The sequence below is a fragment of the Dasypus novemcinctus genome, chromosome 26, assembly GCF_030445035.2.
Source record: "Dasypus novemcinctus isolate mDasNov1 chromosome 26, mDasNov1.1.hap2, whole genome shotgun sequence".
NCBI classification, from domain to species: domain Eukaryota; kingdom Metazoa; phylum Chordata; class Mammalia; order Cingulata; family Dasypodidae; genus Dasypus; species Dasypus novemcinctus.
The window spans coordinates 31,111,512-31,129,753 of NC_080698.1; the positions used below are offsets into that span (position 1 = coordinate 31,111,512).

The window sequence follows — 18,242 nt, forward strand, 5'->3', positions numbered from 1 at the left end:
GAAGGCGGGGCTGCGTTTCTTCTCCTCCGGACATTTGATTTGGAAACTCCACAGATCTATTCCCTTTAGGGCAGGAAACAGCGTGTCAGGGGTTGCGCTATAATCTTGTACACATCCCCCGAATTGGCGGGTAAGTTTCTGGGGCAAACGCTGGCTAACCTTGAAGGATCAGCCAGCTTTCCGGAAAGAACGCTGCTGTCAGCACTACAGTGTTTCATCGCCCAGGGACCGCCTGCCCATCGCGGCCGCCTGGGTACCTGCACACAGACCCACCGAGCCAGTTGGCAAACTTCGGAGGAGCTGGCTGTGGTATGTTTACAAGTCCTAGCAGATCGCAGGAATGTTCAGGCTAATTATTGCCCCACCCAGGAGCGCCCAGCCCAACCCTCTCACATCTGGAAGGAAACGGCCACACAAAGGAGAGAGCGAGCGAGAGAGACCCCCTCCCGCGGCTGCTTCTCAGGCCCACGGAAGAGCCCAGCTAAGCTCGCGCCCCCCTTGCATACTGCTCAGTAGTGGCTTTCAAAGCATGGGACATGCAATCAAAGAAAGTTTATCCTCTAGTCCAAAGTAAATGGCGCTTCTCAAAATAGGAGCTAAATATCATCTCCGCCCCCCCTCCCCCCCATAAAAGTGAACAGTGAAATACTCTCGAAAATATCCAGGGAGAGAGAACCACGCACACAGCCTCTCCTCCATCGGAGCGGCTCGGAGCTGACACACCTATTTAAAACGGGCAGCCAAACCAAACCCTGAGTATTCTCTGCTAACGCAAGGGGTTTTCACCCACTCCTTTAGCTGCCTTTTGGAAGTATCTCTGGGCAGGCGGATCTGGGATTCATCAGTTCTGCTTCCCACCTCCCACGAACGCGCGGCAACCAAAGCACATGGTCCCTGGCGGCGCGTTCGCAAACCCCACCAGCGCCAACGCCTCCAAATCGCCTAACTTCCTGTCTCCCCACACCACCAAAGCGACCAACGCGCTGCGCCAGGTGCCCTGGGGACTTCAGCAGAGGCTGCAGCCAGTCCCCGGGGCGGCGGGGCGGGGTTTCCTGCTGGCAGGAGCGCCTGGGACTCGCCCCTCCACTGGGGGGTCTTCAAACCTGCGCGCTGCGCCCGGGACGCACGGGGTGCGCCGGCCGCGGCAGCGCGCTCTGGGCCGCGCCCCGGCCGCGCGCTCTGGGCACCTGGGCAGCCGTCCACCTACCTGCCCTATCGCCTCCTCCCTCGGGCACTCGGGGGCTGTCGACCGCTACTTTATTGTCTCGGCTGCGCACCGCGCGGGACCTGGGGGACCCGCTCTGCAACTCCGCTCCCCGCAGCGCCTTCCCCGGCGGCTGCCTTCCTCTTCCTCCTTCTCCTTCTCTCTTTCCAAGCTCCTGCTCAGCACCGGAGCGACGCAGCCCGGCTCTCCGGCTGACTGGGCAGCCAGCGCCCGTCGCATCCCCAGACCCGGGGATGCACTCGGCCCCCGCCGCCGCTCGCCCCGCGTCCTCGCCTTGATCCACACTTACAGCTGTACCCCGGGCCCTCTTCCTCGCCTCTTCGGTCCTTCCGTCCTTCCAGCCTCCTCTCGCTGTCAGTCCTGGCTCTCAGCTCCTCTCTCCCTGGCTGCCCCCACCCGCCGCCTCTCCGGGTGCTGGGGCGGCCGCTGCCAATGAGACTCGGCTGATGCGCTGTTCCGGCCCAGTCATTGTATCGGGAGGGGAGGAAGAGGAGGGGGAGCGGGAGGAAGGGTGGGGGCGCCCTCGGCCCCCGCCGCGCGCGGTTGTGGGCTGGGCTCTGCTTCCCAGACAGAGAAAAGGCGCTGGTGCCAAGGGGCGCCGAGCGGCTGGCGCTGCCAGGAGTGGGAGAAAGTGGGGGTTGGGGGAGGGTCACAAACCCGCCCCTCTCCATCTCTGCCTCCTACTTGGAAAAGCTCCGGGAGACACTTGATTCAGCGTCCCAGGTTGGAGCATCCCAGGACCCGGCTGCCCATAGAATAAAGGGAAGGAGACACAAGGCGGCTGCAGGAGGCGCAGAATCTGCCCAGAGACCGGAGTGGGTATAGCTCAATTACCTGGTTTGAGACGCCCGCAAACATCTTGAAATAAATAAAAGATGAGAGAGAGAGAAGAGAGATAGAGAGGGCAAAAGAAAAAGAGAGAAATCGTGCTATTTAGAATCTATCCTATGCCAGGCATTTCTCTCCCAGAACAATTCTGTGATTCTGGAGTGTTTTGTTGCGGTCTCTTTATAAATGAGGAGAGGTGCCGAGAGATCAGCTCAAAACAGCTAATAAGGTACAAGACGGGGATTCCAAAATGATCCGATGCTAAGAAAAATATAGAGAATGGGAGAGGGAGGGGAGGGAGTTAGGACCATTGTGGAAATTACCTCTTAAGTAAATTTTCTATATTGTCTCCAAATGAGTTGGCAGATAGAGCCCGGAAAAAAACTGACAAGGCTGAAAGAAAATAACTCTCCAACAGCTTTAAAGTTATAAGACCTCACTTCTCTATACACTATGGATTAAGTTTTGGCTTTGTATTGTGGTGAAAGTTGAGTTGATTTGTCCAATGTCGGTATTTGAAAGCGACCACAGTTTTTGGCACCCTGGTTTTGGCTTTCTTCCTGTGTTTTGATAGGTTACCAGTCTTAAAAAATAAACACTGTGGCAGGGCCTCTCTTGACTTCCCAGGCCCTGAAATAGCTGCTGCTAGTATGAAGAGGCAGGTGGAAAGCAAACTCTGAAGTGGTAAAGATTTGAAGTGGAGTAAGGTATAATATAAAACATGTAGACAATATAAGATTTAATTAAATCTAAAAAGTGCTCTGCCATGTTTGGAAGACAAAACTAGACGCAGAATATAAAATGGAAACTGCAGTGTAAGTGGTATCAGTAAGGTTAATCTGGATCAGCCAGAGTTGCCCAGAAGAATTTTCTTGAAGATGTGGGATATTTACTAGATTTTCACAGAGCAAAGGGACTCTGGCCTACAAACTAGGGATTCTGGAACTGTTTTGTTTGCGTTTGAAGCCCAGCTCTTCTAATTACTCAGCTGCTCTAGGCTTCATTTCCTTCTCTTATAAAACGGGGATAATAATAATGGTCTCCTTGTTGTAAGATTGAATTAGTTAATACATGGAAAACATTTGGAATAGTACGTAGCACATATAAATGCTTAAAAAGTATTAGCTATTATGATTAAAGGGTGGGGACTGCAATATCCTGATAAACATTTTAAAAATATCAACAGGAAAAAAAAAGAAAAAAAACCCAACAGAACAAAACAAACAAAACTTTTTCCTCTCTTATTTTTGTGCAAGGCCATCAACTCTGGTTGCATACTAGAAGCCTCAGGGGAGTTGTTGTGTTTTTTTTTTTTTAATATTTGGAACAATAATATGTTAAAATCTCTGGGAGTGGGGTTTGGGCATCAGCATTTTTAAAAAAGCATCGTGGGTGAAATTAATAGACAAACAGGATTGAGAACAACTGAAACATCGATGTGCCTAGAAACTACCTGCAGACTTTGCTAAAACTGATTCCTAGCCCTCAGCCTCAGAATACCTAGTTCAGAAGCTCATGGCCTAGAAATCTGCATGTTAGCCAACTTCTCAGGAGTCCGTTGAGAAACGCTGCTTTTACCCTTCCCTCTCTACCAGGGATTCTTAACCAGGGGTCCGTGAGCTTGAACAGACATTCAAAGAAACATTTTTCTTGTGGGGATGTGTTGGTGCAGGTGTGATACATTTATTAAATACACACAGTACAGTGTGGACTTAGGAAGGGGTCCATGGTTTTCACCTGACTGGCAAAGGGATCTGTGGTACAAAAAAGGTGAAGAACCCCTCGTTCTATACCCCTCTATACCCCTCGTTGTCCCCTCTCACCACACTGACCCAGGTTTTTTCCCCACCCTAAATTGCTAAATTCTTGTGATGGCTCCAATGCTGTGTATTCCTATTTAATTCACTGTCCATTTATTAAGCAATGATTTTGTACAAATGTGCTCTAAAGGTGAGTAAAATCCTTCATGCCAGCAAGAAGTTTATAGTCTCAGAGAAGAACAGCCAACCGCTTTAATAAGAAGAATAGTGTTTTTGAGTGCTTAAGATGTACAAAGCGCTGTGACAAGTGATTTACCTGCAGCCAAGGTAGAACGTGACATACGATCTACATATAGGGGGAGGAATCCAAAAAAAGGATTCGTGAAGGAGGCAACATTTCCAAGTTACTTTCCTGAAAGAAAACGTTCCAACTGGGGAAGAGCAGGGTAAGTAGCCTGAACTGAATATGGACAATTCAGTGAAGTTCCAGAAACTTGTCAGTTTGAAGTTTCATCCAGAGAACTCCTCTGAAGTGACAAACTCAGGGGTCAGACAAGTAGCATAAATTAGTGAACTAGGACAGGTGTGAGGCAATGGGGAGTGGTAGGGACTGTGGCAAACTGGAGAATATATGCCCTCTTTGAAAGAGGCAGCTACTATCAGTTCAGAGGATGTGGTTCTGTGGGATTGTAGATCTGGAGTGGTCAGATGTTCTGGGTTTTTTTTTTCAAAAAAAAAAAGTAGAAATCTAGATTTTGGTGTGAAATCTCCCAATTTTTAGAAAATGTTGGTCACTGTAATAGCCAAATAAATGGGTGCTAATGCAAAGTGCCAGAACTCTGTTGGCTTTTATAAAGGGTATTTATTTGGGATAAAAGCTTACAGTTACAAGGACCTAAAGAGTCCAGTTCAAGTTACCGTAAGAGGCACTTGTTCACCAAAGTCTGTTGCTACATTTTGAAGCAAGATGGTTACCAAGCTGTACCATAGTTCTGCCTTTCCCTTCCTCTTAAGGCTCTCTGGGACCAGCTTCTTCCGATCTCAGCTGTATGCTGGAGAACTTGTTTCTTCCAGGCCTTCTCAGCTGCTCAGGGCTCTGGTCTCTTTAGCTGTAAACTATCAGGCAAATGGTTCAACTCTCCCGAGGCTTTAGCTGTTTGAGCCTTCTCCTTTCTGTGACATGGCAGGGCCAAAATGACCAAGTTCCCTCCTCGTCCTGTGTCTGTTGAGCTCTCTTTCTTCCTGTGCCTTCTTCTGTGTGTCTTCTTGAGTAAGTGTCCATTTATATAGCCCACCAAGAGGGCGGGGACTCACACTGAGTTGTACTCTACTGTTGTGGTTGAATCAAAGCCCTAATATTAACATAATTTAATCATAAGATATCTCAGCTGAATCTATTACAATCAAAGGGATCACACCCAGAGGAAGAGACCAGTTCAAAAACATAATTCTTATCTCTTTTTTGGAATTCATAAATCATATCAAACTGCTACAGTCACCAACTAAAATTTTTTTTAAATATTCTATACAGAAAAGGAAACATGAGCAGGCCAAATTCACTTATGGACTGCCCATTTGCAATCTCTATAATGGGCTTGGCTGAAGGAACAATACCCAGAGGGAAAAACAACAAACAAGCCCCATATTTTGGGGTGACTAATAAATACCTAACCTTGGGTTGGGCTCTATGCAGAAATACTGCAACAAGCAAGTAAAAGAAGTGGTTCTTGCCCTTCAGAAACTCATAGCTGTTGAGATGAGACAAATACAAATGAGCAAATTGATGGCAATGAGCATTAAGAGAAAACAGTTCTATCACAAAATGTAGAAATTCCAGGTGAAAAATCAGGGCCTCACCAACTGCTCTGTAATAACAGAAGGTTGGAGATGAAGCTACTTGATGCAAGATAATGCTAGGAATTCCTTGAGCTTCCATTTCAAGCTCTTTATCTCAGTCCTATGCAGTGTGGGGGGAAAAAGTATATTTTGAATGTATAATACAAGTTTCAGCTATTGAACAAATAAGAATGTGCCTTTTATAAATATTTTATTTTCCAAAATATCGCTTTATTGATTTTTTTAATGCTAAAGGTAAATATATTCTCTTTGGAGAAGTTTTTGACAATGTGAAAAATAGAAATTGAAAAGTACTCACAATTTTACTGCCAGAATGAACACTTCTAACATTACAGTGTATATACTCCCAGATGTTTTCTTAAATGTGCATGCAAACACACATTCAAGTTAGGCCATCTATTATACAGATGCCCCATCATTTATTCACTCACTCTTCTATTGATGTGTTGATGTACAATTGGGCTTCTTCGATTTTTTATTTTATGTGCAATTTTAAAACTAAGGTTATAGGGAGGTCACACCATTCCTTCAGCAGTATGGTCCTCAGCTTCAGCGAGTTTGTGCTTTCCAAAGATTTTCTGCTGATACTTAGATTTGGAATAAGAGCATATCTATACCGCTTGCATATTTTGTAGCTAAAAGCATGTGAGTGGGCAAAAGTTCATTGATTTGTAATAAGAGTAACACATGCTGATGTTCCTTAGGCACTTGCCATATGTGGTCTCATTTAATTTAACCCTAAGAGATAGCACCATTGTTCTCACCATTCTACACATGAGGAAACTGAAGCCCAGAAAGAGAAAATGACTTTCTCAAGATCACACAGCAAGAACAAAGATTGGCTCCCAGGCCTGTCTGACACCAGAGATGCAGGAGTCCAAGCCTTCCAAGTATTTCTTGGTGCTTTCCTTATTAACCTAATGGCTTGGATAGAGCTCACTCATTTCTGGGTTCCCAACAGGAGCTTTTTAAAAAAATACCAAATCAAAGTCATTTTGGAAGTATCAAAACCGTTCTTGTAGCTACTCTTTTGTTCAAGGTCAAGTGTTCTGTTTTCTTTCTTAAGCACTCTTTAGATAACAAAGGACTGCTAATGATAATAAGCAGTTGATATACTCCAGGCCCATTGATAAACTCCAAGTCATTGTGCCCCTCCTTAAAGAGTACCATTACATCATGCATTCCTATGGGAGCTCTGGACATGCTCTGCACCCTTAAGGCATCTAACAGGCCCTACAAATAACAAAGAGATATCCTGTTACTTCATGCCTCCATGGGAGGGATTTATGATCATTGATACCTCACCTTTCCATTTAATTCCAGGGCCTTTTCATAAACATTGAGGTGAAATTAGTTTCTCCTTTCACTCACCTAACCAAGGCTGTTGTGTTTTACACTCCTATATAGCACAAAAGTATTAGACTATTAGCTCCAATCTTTGAATATGTCACAGGACATAAATAAATATAAACGTGCGTTGTGTGCTATTATAATATGATGCCCTGAAATTTTGAAAAAAAAAAAGGCTTAAGTAATTGTATTGAAAAATAGGATGATATTAGGTTGAATTGCAGAAAATTGCCTTTTTGCAGAGTTAATGGTCAAACATCAGCAATTTCCTAGGGTTCAACTTATTATTAAGCCAATGCTGATGATCAGTGGTGAATATGAATTTGTTTCTTTAGACTTAATGTGGTTGCACTTGCTTCCAGATTATGAAAGTAATATAATTGAATGGGAACCTCACAGTAATATATAACAGTCTTTTGAGGGCATGCCACTGAGCCCTTTTTATAGGTGAAAATGCTTTTTAATAATGTTCTTTGGGTACTTCAATGGCTAAAACACCTTGGAGAGAGGCCAGTGCTGCAGTCCAGTCCCTTAGAGAATAGTGTCAACGTTAGCATCCAGTGGAATCTTAAATCAGAGTCTTCAGATAGTATCTTCTTTCCTTCCAAAGAGCAAGGTCACTCCATGGGAAGGAAATAAAACAAACATTCCTTAGCTATTTTGCAGCCACATTATCTAAACATGAAGATCCCAATCTGGGTAAACTAGATAATTTGGTAATGATATTGGAGATGGCTCCTCTTCACTGAAAAGGGTGCAAACTGGTATGGGTTTTGGCCTGTGTGGTGTTTTCTAAGTTGCTGGTGGTTAAAACCTGGAAATGTTAACAGAAACATCTGGATTCATGTGAGTCTGCCTGAATGTATTTGGAGGGAACATTCAATTTGTTGTTATTCTATTATTTCCAAAAGAAGATTTTAAAATATTATTTTCAACATGATCATTTTCTATAAATATGCCACCTTTTAGACCTCCTTTTCATACTGCTTAGATTATTTCATCAAAAATTCTTGATTTCCTTAAAAAGTGAATAAAACAGGAAAATGCGAGTGCCATGAGCCCAATATAATATTCCTTCCCATTCCAGAAAGGAATAGAAGGGCTTTCCAGTCTTTTGGTGGTCTTCTTTCATTTTCTCTACATCTGTTCCAGTTTGAGTGCCCTTTTGACTTGCTCCATCATATTTTTCTCTTAGCATTGAGAAACGATAAAACTCAAAGGAATTTAGGGAACTTCTGTCCAAAGGTTACAATTTCCAATGCTTAGGGGAACCAGGCAAGAACAAAAGTGAATATGGCGGGTCAGGTGTGTTGCAATAGAGAATAGTGAAGACTGTGGTAAATTGGTGCTATAGGGGCCGGCGCTACTCAGCAAAGACCCACTGTTGAGGAAATAGTGTTGCTGGATTTGCTTTTCAGAGAAGCCAGGAATCTAGATTTTTAAAAATAAAATCTCTTGATTGTTAAATGATTGTAAAATGTTAATTTGAAACAATTGTAAACCTTGAGCCAAACAAAAACTTATCTGGAAGCCTGATACGACTCAAGGGCCCCTAGATCGGGTATGCTGATCCACTCCATCTCCTTAATTTTGCAGATTAGGACACTCAGGCTCAGAGAGGGAAGGTGATTTCCCAACAGCACACAGCTATTTAATAGTAGGACAGGAAGTAAAATCTTTGCTGCTTGGCTTTTCGTCTAGTGCTTTTCCAACACAAACATCTGCTTTTATTTTCTTGCTGAGGTTTAAATGATGTTCCTAATTACATGATTTCAAATGTTATACTTTGCTAAAAAATAATAATGAATGATGGTATTCATTGACTTTGGAGCACACAATTTACTATAAATGACTTTTCAATTATATGATCATACAACCTAAATTGTTTCTAACATTTGTAAGACTGGTAAAATTCTGCTTCTATTCATGTACTAGGAAAATTTTCCCCATCCCTACTTCCTATCCTTTCCCTCCCTTTCACTGGTTACTAAATCTGCCAAACTTAGAGAAATGGTAAAATATGTAAGGGGAGCCATGTTGATTGCTCCAGCATGAATAAGAAGTAGATGGGCAGAAAAAGAAAAATACACTAGTGAATCGGCAACTGTAAAAACTAAGCCATGCATACAAAGTGTTTCAGGGCAGTTTGCTTATTTTGCCAAAGCAAACAAAATACATACTAAATTTGTAAAGACTTCAGTACACTTTGGAGAAAGAATAGAGATCATTTTTCTAAGAAACTTCCATATATATTCAGGTTGTTTTCATTTTTCCTTTTTTCAGAACCTTTTTTGGAAAATACAGAATAGGGCTAAAAGAGCAAATATGCATATAGCTGTGCTTGGGTTGGAAATTTTAGTATATTTGCCCATAGGGCCCTCCCCCCTGCCCCGCCCTGCCCTGGTTGTTTTAGAGAAGTCATAGGTTTACAGAAAAATCAGGCAGAAAATACAGAGTTCCCATATACTGTCCCTCCCCCATTATTAATACCTTGCATTAGTGTGGTATATTTGATTAAGTTGATGAAAGAATATTATTATAACTGTACTAGTAACTATAGTCCATGGTTTATATTAGAGTTCACTGTTATGTATAGTCCTATATATTATTCTTAAATTTTTATTCCAGTAACATATATACAACCTAAAATTTCCCCTTTTATTCACATTCAAAAAATAGTTTATTACTGCTAATTATATTCACAAGGTTGTGCTACAATCACCACCATCCATTACCAAAACTCTTCCATCACTCCTAATTGAAATTCATATAATTTGTTAGGGAATGGGGAGTTAGTCCTTTATTTTTAATCAGAAGAAATAATTCTTTACAGAAAGATTACAGTTCCCTTTGCCTCCTTACAACGTTATCCTTACCTCCAACTCTCTGAAGCAACCACTATCATAAATTTTGTATGAATACTTCCAAATTATTTTGATACACTTATATAGATACAGAATCCATATATGTCATATATAACTGATCTGTTTTTAAATTTACATATTTTAAATATTAAAATTTACATAAATGATATTTTCATATGTAAGGTATGACAGTTTATGTATTTCAAGTTAATGGATCTGGATCTAGTTTATTTCTTTTAGCCATTCTATGATATTTGTCCATTTCAGGAGATTATTGTCTAGGCTGTTTCCAATATCTGATTCATTCTATTTCAAAATATCTCAAGTAGGAACCAATTTTCCTGGAAAGAATGAGAACAAGTATAGAACCAATAATTTACACTACCATCCAAAGGATGAGGAAGAGTGTCAAATATTCTACATTTTCTTTTGACCCAAGACTCCTAGCTTCTCTATTATATCAGAATGTCCGTTGGTCCTAGTGTATGGAAAATTTGTTATGAATAACATTTTTCTGGAACAAAGGTTCATAGCTTTTTGAGATTTTCCAAGGTATCTGTGCTTGCAAAAGGATGAAGAACCATTGTTCTAAAATGTCTTCTACTTACCAGGGAAATTAACATTGGCCTTCTGCAGATCTTCTGCTGCCTCTTACCACCATTTTTTGAAGGAATTCCATCTTTTATTGTGCCTTAAACTTAAATTAAACTCAACAGCTAGGTATCGGGAATGCACTCAATGCCAGTAGCCCGAACAAGTTGTCGGCAGCAACGAAGAAGTCAGGAAAAGCACCGGCCTTCACCGAGCCGAAAGTCAAGTGTGAAAGACGTGCCCAAGTCCCATGCAGGGTTTTTAATGCAGCACTCCTTTTTTGACAATTGGGACCAGATCATTCTTTGACGTTGGGGGCTATCCTGAGCATTGCAGAATGTCTCGCAGCCTCTCTATCTTCTCCTTATTGGAAACCACTAGCAGCTTCTCCAAACCCCGCCACCAGCTGTGAAAACCAAAAATGTCTCCAGGCATCATTAGATGGCTCTCTCTCTCTCTCTTTTTTTAAATTGGCTACTTCTTCCTCACTGCATTCTTCCCTTTGAATAAATTTGCAACTGTTATAACAGGAGATTTGTAATTCCAGTTCTTTGGACTGTTTTTATTTTACTTTATTTTATTTTTATTTATTCACCCACCCCGTGCTTTTGCGCTCGCTGTCTGCTTTCTGCGTCCATTTGCTGTGTGTTCTTCTGTCTCTGCTTGTCTTCTCTTTAGAATGCACTGGGAATTGATCCTAGGACCTTCCAGGGTGGGAGAGAGGTGCTCAATCTCTTGTACCACCTCAGCTCCCTGCTCTGCTGTATCTCTTATTATCTCTCCTCTGTGTCTCTTTATGTTGCATCATCTTCCTGTGCCAGCACTTCTACTCAGGCCAGCACTCTGTGTGGGCCAGCTTTCCACACAGGCCAGCTTGCCTTCACCAGCAGGCCCCAGGAATCGAACCCTGGACCTCCCATATGGTAGACAGGAGCCCAGTCGCTTGAGCTATATCCACTTCCTGTCAGATGTCTCCTGAGGGGCACAATCACCGGGGTGAGAACCGCAGGTTTAATGTCATGAGTAGCACCAAAGGCAAGTATGGATTTCAGTCTGTAGGATGCTTCCTTTAAGGAACAATCTGCAGAAAACCAAGGCATGAGTTTGTACGGGGGAGGGAACCCTGGCCAGAATATTCAGAGAAGGATGTTCTTATCTTAGCAATATAGCAACTTATTTTATGACCTTGGGCAACTTTTCTGACACTCAATTCCTTTCTTTGTAAAATAAGATAGTTGTACACCCCTAGTTCTACAATTTCACAGTATCCTTAACATCTGAATCCTTGTCAAACCACCAGGATAAGGGTGGGGAATGAGCATTTGGAATCTGCCTCTTTTTGGGCGTAAAATACACTTGATCTTAGCCAAAAGGCTGAGAAGCAATTATTTTGGGGAAAAATAAACACAGAGAAAGCGCTTTACTAAATATTATATGACACTGAAAGCAACCTTTTTATTAGAAAACAAAGATTCTGGATGTGTTTGCCATATTACTTTTTCAATGATCTTGTCAATTACCTTCCTCATTATAAAGCAATCTCATAGACTTTATTAACAGGAATTGCTGGTAGTTTATTTCTCTTCTAAATTTGGTCTTCAGGAAAAGAGGATAGATTTATGGCCAAGGACAATTTTGAGACTTCTTCCTCTAAGCCACAGAACAGGTACAGCCAATGAAGTGTCTCTAGACCACTCAATCAATTTAATTTTGGTGGGATTGTCCTGAAAAAAATATAATAATGCCAATTCATTAACAATATATCTTTAAGTTCTCTGTGCCAATGGTGATTGGGAACACATCCATTTGTGCCTAAATGATCACCCAAAACTAAGTATCATTAAAGCAACTGCTTACCATTAAATGGCTCTAGCGTTCATGTCTTAATCTTATGGTCAGCAATCAAAATGAATAGAAAAGAGATTGGGTGCTGGGCATTCTCAAACTCATCCTATGGGAACTTATGCTTATGCTGTGCTCCCTGCTTGAATTCTCCTAGCGCTCTGCCTGATTAGCTCTTTTTCATTATTCAGGGACCAGGAAAAAGGTCTCCAGAGAGTCCTTCCCTGCCCATCTTAGGTAAAGCAGCCCTCTATACTCTCTATCTTATTTGTTTATCTGGCAATTAACTGTCTTTTTCTACTAGAAGCATAGGGGGCTGCTTTGACTTACTTATTCTGGTTTCATCAGCACCAAAAACAGAACTGGCACAGAGTAGGCATTCACTAAGTATTTCTCGAATAAATGAATGAGTTGAATTAAATGCTCTTCCCTCCCTTTTTTGCTTAGTTAACTCCCATTAATCACTGGGATCTTAGCTCAGGCATCATAGCCTCAGGGAAATCTTTCCTAAAGATCCAGACTGTATTAAATCACCTGGTAAAACACTCTGGATAATACCATGAATGCCTCTCTTCCTCTTGGCACTAAACCAGTAGTTCTCATCCAGGAGTGATCTTGCTCGTGGGGGACATTTGGCAATGTCTAGAGACATTTCTGGAGGTTGGGTCATGGCGATGGGGTAGAATTGCTACTGGTATCGAAGTGTGGAGGCCAGGGATGCTGCTACACCTCCTACAATGCACAGGAAAGTGCCACAACCAAGAATTATCTGACCCAAAATAGTACTCAGGTTGAGAAACCCTGCACTAAACCATCAGCAATTTACACTTATTTGTGTAATTGTTTGCATAACAGCTGTCTCTCACACTAGACTATAGAATAATGGCTAGAACTTGGGAGTTGAAACCTATGAAACTCTGTCCAGCCACTCACAAGTAAAACCACCAGGTAGCTCGCTTAGCTACTGGCCTTCTCAGTTCCTAGATAGGGTTGGTAATAAATTCTATGAGAAACAAGCTGAACATTTGTCCTCTTTGGTAGGAACAAAGAAGAGTGAATATTTAACCATTTAAGCATGCTTAAGAGAATCCAAGTTGCAAAGAACCAAGAAATGAAGAGTATTGGAGTATTAGTATACAAAATAATCAACCACAAGAACATATAAAAGAATGTTTCTGTGAGTTTATTGTAAGACATGCTATACTTATAGCAGGAGGCAGGGAGGGTAAGTGAACTGAGTCCATAAGACCTGAGGTGTAATATATGTAGAAACAGCAGCTAGGTATCCCTTCCATTTTGGAGAAGAGGGTCTCCCAACAAAAGAGGGTCTGTGCTCGTAGCCACTTAGAATGAAGAAAAGGCAGAGAAAAGGTGTGTACTTGGTCAAGAGAAAGACCATTCTACACAAAAGGCCTTGTCAGAAAATGGTAGCTCCTCACCTGTAATAAGGGGGCAAAGGCTTCCTCTGCTTTAACTACTTTTTGCTGGGGTCCACAGAGGATGACCCCATATATTTGTGTGATCATTAAAAGGATCAAATTAAAGAAACTAAAGTAAGGAAAAGGCTTCCTGCTGCTAATTGACATTGTTGGGTCATTAAAGATGGCAGTTTTTGGTTGGAAAAAGAATCTTTTCCCTATAGTTTAAGTGTCCTTCAGATTGGGTCCTAAATTTTTAGAATGCTCCAAGATATCCAAGGATTCATTTTTGGATTCCACACTTTTTGCTAACAACCCATCCCAGTTGATGGAGGCCTGATACAATACGGCCTGTTTGGCAGCCAGTGTACTTCGACCAAGCATATAGATCACCAAGAGATTATAGTACATGCTTTGAATTGGATTTAAAACAAACAAACAAAAGATCTAGCTTAATCCTCACTGCCTTTAAAGATACTCACAAAGGCCACTTTACTAGCTTACTTTAGGGATTCAAAAGAATTAACATTTCTGTCCTTCTCCACAACTGCAATAATTTGAAGTGAGAGTCCGTTAGGAAACATTTGGTAAAAGAAACTTTGTTTATTTTCTTCTTATTTTTGATTTTAATCTTTTCAAGTTTCCAAGGACTCAAAACAGATGTTTGTGACCTGGTTTTTTTTAAGCCAGTTAAGAGAGGCTGACCCCAAAGCGTTAGGGAGAACTCTGTTTAATCAGGAGTTGGATTTGACCTATGGAGTTCCCAGATAATTTTTTAATCATTTAGAACAAATCATGACACACATTTTTAAACAGTCTTCTTTATTATGTGAACTTCCTTTCTAAAGAAGGACACTCTAAAAAGGTACAGTACTGGTCTTTAAGTAGACTTTAAATATTCACTTTAAGATCAATTTATAGAGAAAGTTCTATTTATAATTTCCAGAATCCAGATTGGAAATACCCTCTATAATTACACTTAAAGGAACAGAAATAAGTGTTTTCATTTTTTTAAATTTCTCTCCCACCCCACCCCCCACAGTTGTCTGCTCTCTGTGTCCATTCACTGTGTGTTCTTCTGTGTTCTCTTCTATTCTTGTCAGCGGCCCGGGAATCTGTGTCTCTTTTTGTTGTGTCATCTTGCTGCATCAGCTCTCCGTGTGTGCAGCGCCACTCCTGGGCAGGTTGTAATTTCTTTCACACTAGGTGGCTCTTCTTATGGGGTGCACTCCTTGTGCGTGGAGTTCCCCTACGTGGAGGACACCCCTGCATGGCAGGGCACTCCTTGCGCGCATCAGCACTGCACATGGGCCAGCTCCACACAGGTCCAGGAGGTCCTGGGTTTGAATCACAGACCTCCCATGTGGTAAGCAGATGCTCTATCCATTGAGCCAAGTCTGCTTCCCAGCATTTTCTTTTGACACCCATTCTCCACCAGGAGCCTCAAAACACAGGCTATCATTTCCCTGGAATATATCATCTCTGATCAGTGGTTCTCACTTAGGGACAATTTTGCCCCCAGGGAGATTTGGCAATGCTCAAACTATTTTTGATTTGATTGTCACAACTTGGGGAGGGGACTGCTACTGGCATCTACTGGGCAGAGGCCAGGGATGCTGCTAAGCATCATGCAATGCAGAGGCAACCCCCACAACAAAGAATTATCTGGGCCCAAATGTCAATAGTGCCCCAGTTGAGAAACTCTGATCTATGATTATTATACTCTCAACAGAATCAAATGTGTATGTGGCTGGTAGATGTTTTTAGCAGTGTATTTAAAATAAGATTAGCCTTCACTGTCTCTTCTATCAAGCAGGTTAAAATATTAATGGGGAATCAATGATTTCCTCGATTAAAACTCCCAACATCAAGACTCTATTATTGACCTTTCAAAACAACTCCTCTATTTTGGTACCTGGGCGAACCATGTATTTATAGGTAGCAAGATCCACTAAAGGAGTCATTCAAGGAAATCGAGAGTTGGCACCTCCTCTGGGGCTTCAGAGAAAAGGCTATTGATTTTCTATAGTTCCTTTTTTTAAAAATGGGCTACACACTGTGGTGTTAAATTTTTATTCTAAAAATGCCAAAATAATTAAGTGCTAGTTCCAATTGCTAGTTCCATCATTAATGGTCTAACATTGTTAGAGTCACATTGCCCCTAAAGATGTGGGCCAAAAGGAAGGGAAAACTATTCAGCTGACATCATGAGGTTACCTGATAATGAGCTTCTACCTATAGGAGGTATTTACTACTAATTTTCCTTACATTGGGTTTCTTCCACAAGCAGACCCTGAGCCAAGAAATGAGTGCTCCCATGTGAAAATGCTGAGGAAGTTGGGAAAGCAGGACAGGAAAGAGAAAAAAAGCCAGGCAGATCATGTTCACAGTTCAGGTCTCAGCCTCAGCCTGATCCCACAGGAGTGCTCTGGAGTGTATATTACACTTAGGAGTCAGGAGGCAACAGAGCTGGGTTTTTATACCTTCATCCCAGTCATTCATTGGCTGTTCGTTTCCCTGGGTGATGGAGAGGAAACTCTCAGGGCCATGTGCTCTCCATAAGGCTAAGGTGCCTCAGCACCCAAAGGCAATTCTAGGAAGAAGGGCCCATGTCAGTGGAACTAGCAGTAAAACAGGCAGACCCTGGAAGTAAAAGGGAGCTGAGGAGATCTGCTACTTCCACCATTTCATGGCTGTGAAGTGTGGCAATGCATACAGTTTGTGGTATCTAAAGCATTCATTCATTCAGCAATGAGTTATGGAATTTCTACCATGTGCTGGAGATAATGTGCACAGATTGAGCTTGACTAGTGTACAGTGAACAGGCAACTGGAATATTGCTCTGGAATGGGGATGCAGGCTGCTGCGGAAGGCACACCTAATCACCTGGGAGAAATGATCTTGAAGGAGGCAACAACATGCAGTTTGAGATTTGACAGACGAGTAGGAGTTAGCCTGGCAAAAATATCAAGAGTTCAAGACTGGGCAGAAGAGTGATGAAATATCTCCTGGGCACTGGGACCAAGGTGGATGCCATCCTGGATGACACTGGGTACTGACAGGTATGGAACAGTAAGAAATCAACTAGTAGCATGTGTTTGAATGGTGAGTCCTTAAGCAAGCACTTCTTGGCTCTTTCCTCCCTAAAACCAGAGGCATCACTGCAGTATTTCCTAGGGGCACTATCCCACTAGAATGAGTCTGTATTTGTCCCAGCAGGTATACCAGTGAGGACCAGGGAGCTCTTGAGAGCTGTTGGGTTGGAGAGTTGGGACCAACTGGGAGACCATCATTTTTATCATCAATTTGGAATTTTGCAAGAGGCGGGATAGCTTAGAGAGGCAGAAAGAAGACAAACCTAGCCTGCCACTCACAAAGTACCAAATGTTGAGGGTATCTAGCACTGGAGCAGGGTCCTGAAGGTGCTCTGTCAGAGCTGGCAGTAATGTTCAGTTGCTGGGTCCCTGGGGAGGAACTAGAAAGGTTACAACAGCAGGGGTGGTGGCTTTTTACCAAGTAATATGAAAGCGTTTCACTATTTTTAAAAACTGGTAGGTCCCCGAGGATGTGTATCATTGAATCAGAGAGTGAAGGGAGATTGATGTAAGAAAAGGAAAGTCTTAAATCATGTAGCATTTCCATTTCCTGTTTTGGGTAGAGACATGTACAAGGAATGTTCTATTTTCTCTCTGTACTTTAAGAAGAGCCACAAACAAGTAAAACAATAAATAGTAACTCTTCTAGAGAAATAAAAGAGAGCAGTGGAGACTGTGGAAAACAGAAAAGGTAAGTCTGATCTAACGGGAGCACTTGCTACTGAGGTGAAGCCAATTTTTCGCCACACAAGAATACAAGCCCAATATTGCCAAAACTTCTGATTTTTCAAGGAAAGCCAGAAATTCTGAATTTTAAGAATATCTCCTGATTTTTAAAAATTGGCAGTCAATTCAAAATGTTTTTCTTTTTTTCTTTCTTTCTTTCTTTTTTTTTAAAACACTGTGTGAGCCAAATAAAATATACTGTGGACTGGATTTGGCCCATGGGTCACTGCTTTGCAAGGTTCTGTCTCTCCAGAGCGTGTAGGTCTAAGTGTCCCTCTGTTTTGCTGCTCTCACCGTTCTCTCCCACAACCTCTTCCCTCGATTCCAGAACCCCCACAGGCTGTTGGATGGGAGGGGCCAGTTCCCTGGAGTTGAGACAATCCCCTGGGTCTCGCGTGGTGGTCTCAGATGGCACAGGTGCCATGGAACATGTCAGACATGCTATTTCAATGGTGGAGATGATTTTCTGCCCAGGTTGATATTCTTGAGAGGGAAATGGCCAGGGCTGGTGGAGGTTTCACAGCCAAGTTTCAGACAAGGGCAGTCAATCATGTTTACTTCACAAAACTAGAAAATGTGTCCTTTGAAGATCTTGGGAGTGGTAACAAAATACTCAAGTGACCTATAAATGTCGTTGTAGCTTCCTACCTATCTTGATTTGTCAGCCTTCTCCATCAGATATTTCA

The 18,242-nt window shown here is 42.2% G+C and overlaps 1 protein-coding gene across 2 annotated transcripts in view; it reads right to left on the reverse strand.

Moving 5' to 3' along the window:
* Positions 1 to 1,806, reverse strand: part of FRMD4B (FERM domain containing 4B) — a 365,011-nt gene extending 363,205 nt beyond the window's left edge. Inside the window, exon 1 of one of the 2 annotated variants that reach the window (XM_058288632.1) lies at positions 1,515 to 1,806. The gene's annotated coding sequence lies outside the window, so the exon portion shown is untranslated. Of the gene's footprint in view, positions 1 to 1,207 lie in introns of both variants that reach the window. The other variant, XM_058288631.1, reaches the window with a different exon arrangement.
* Between the last annotated feature and the right edge of the window lie 16,436 nt (positions 1,807 to 18,242).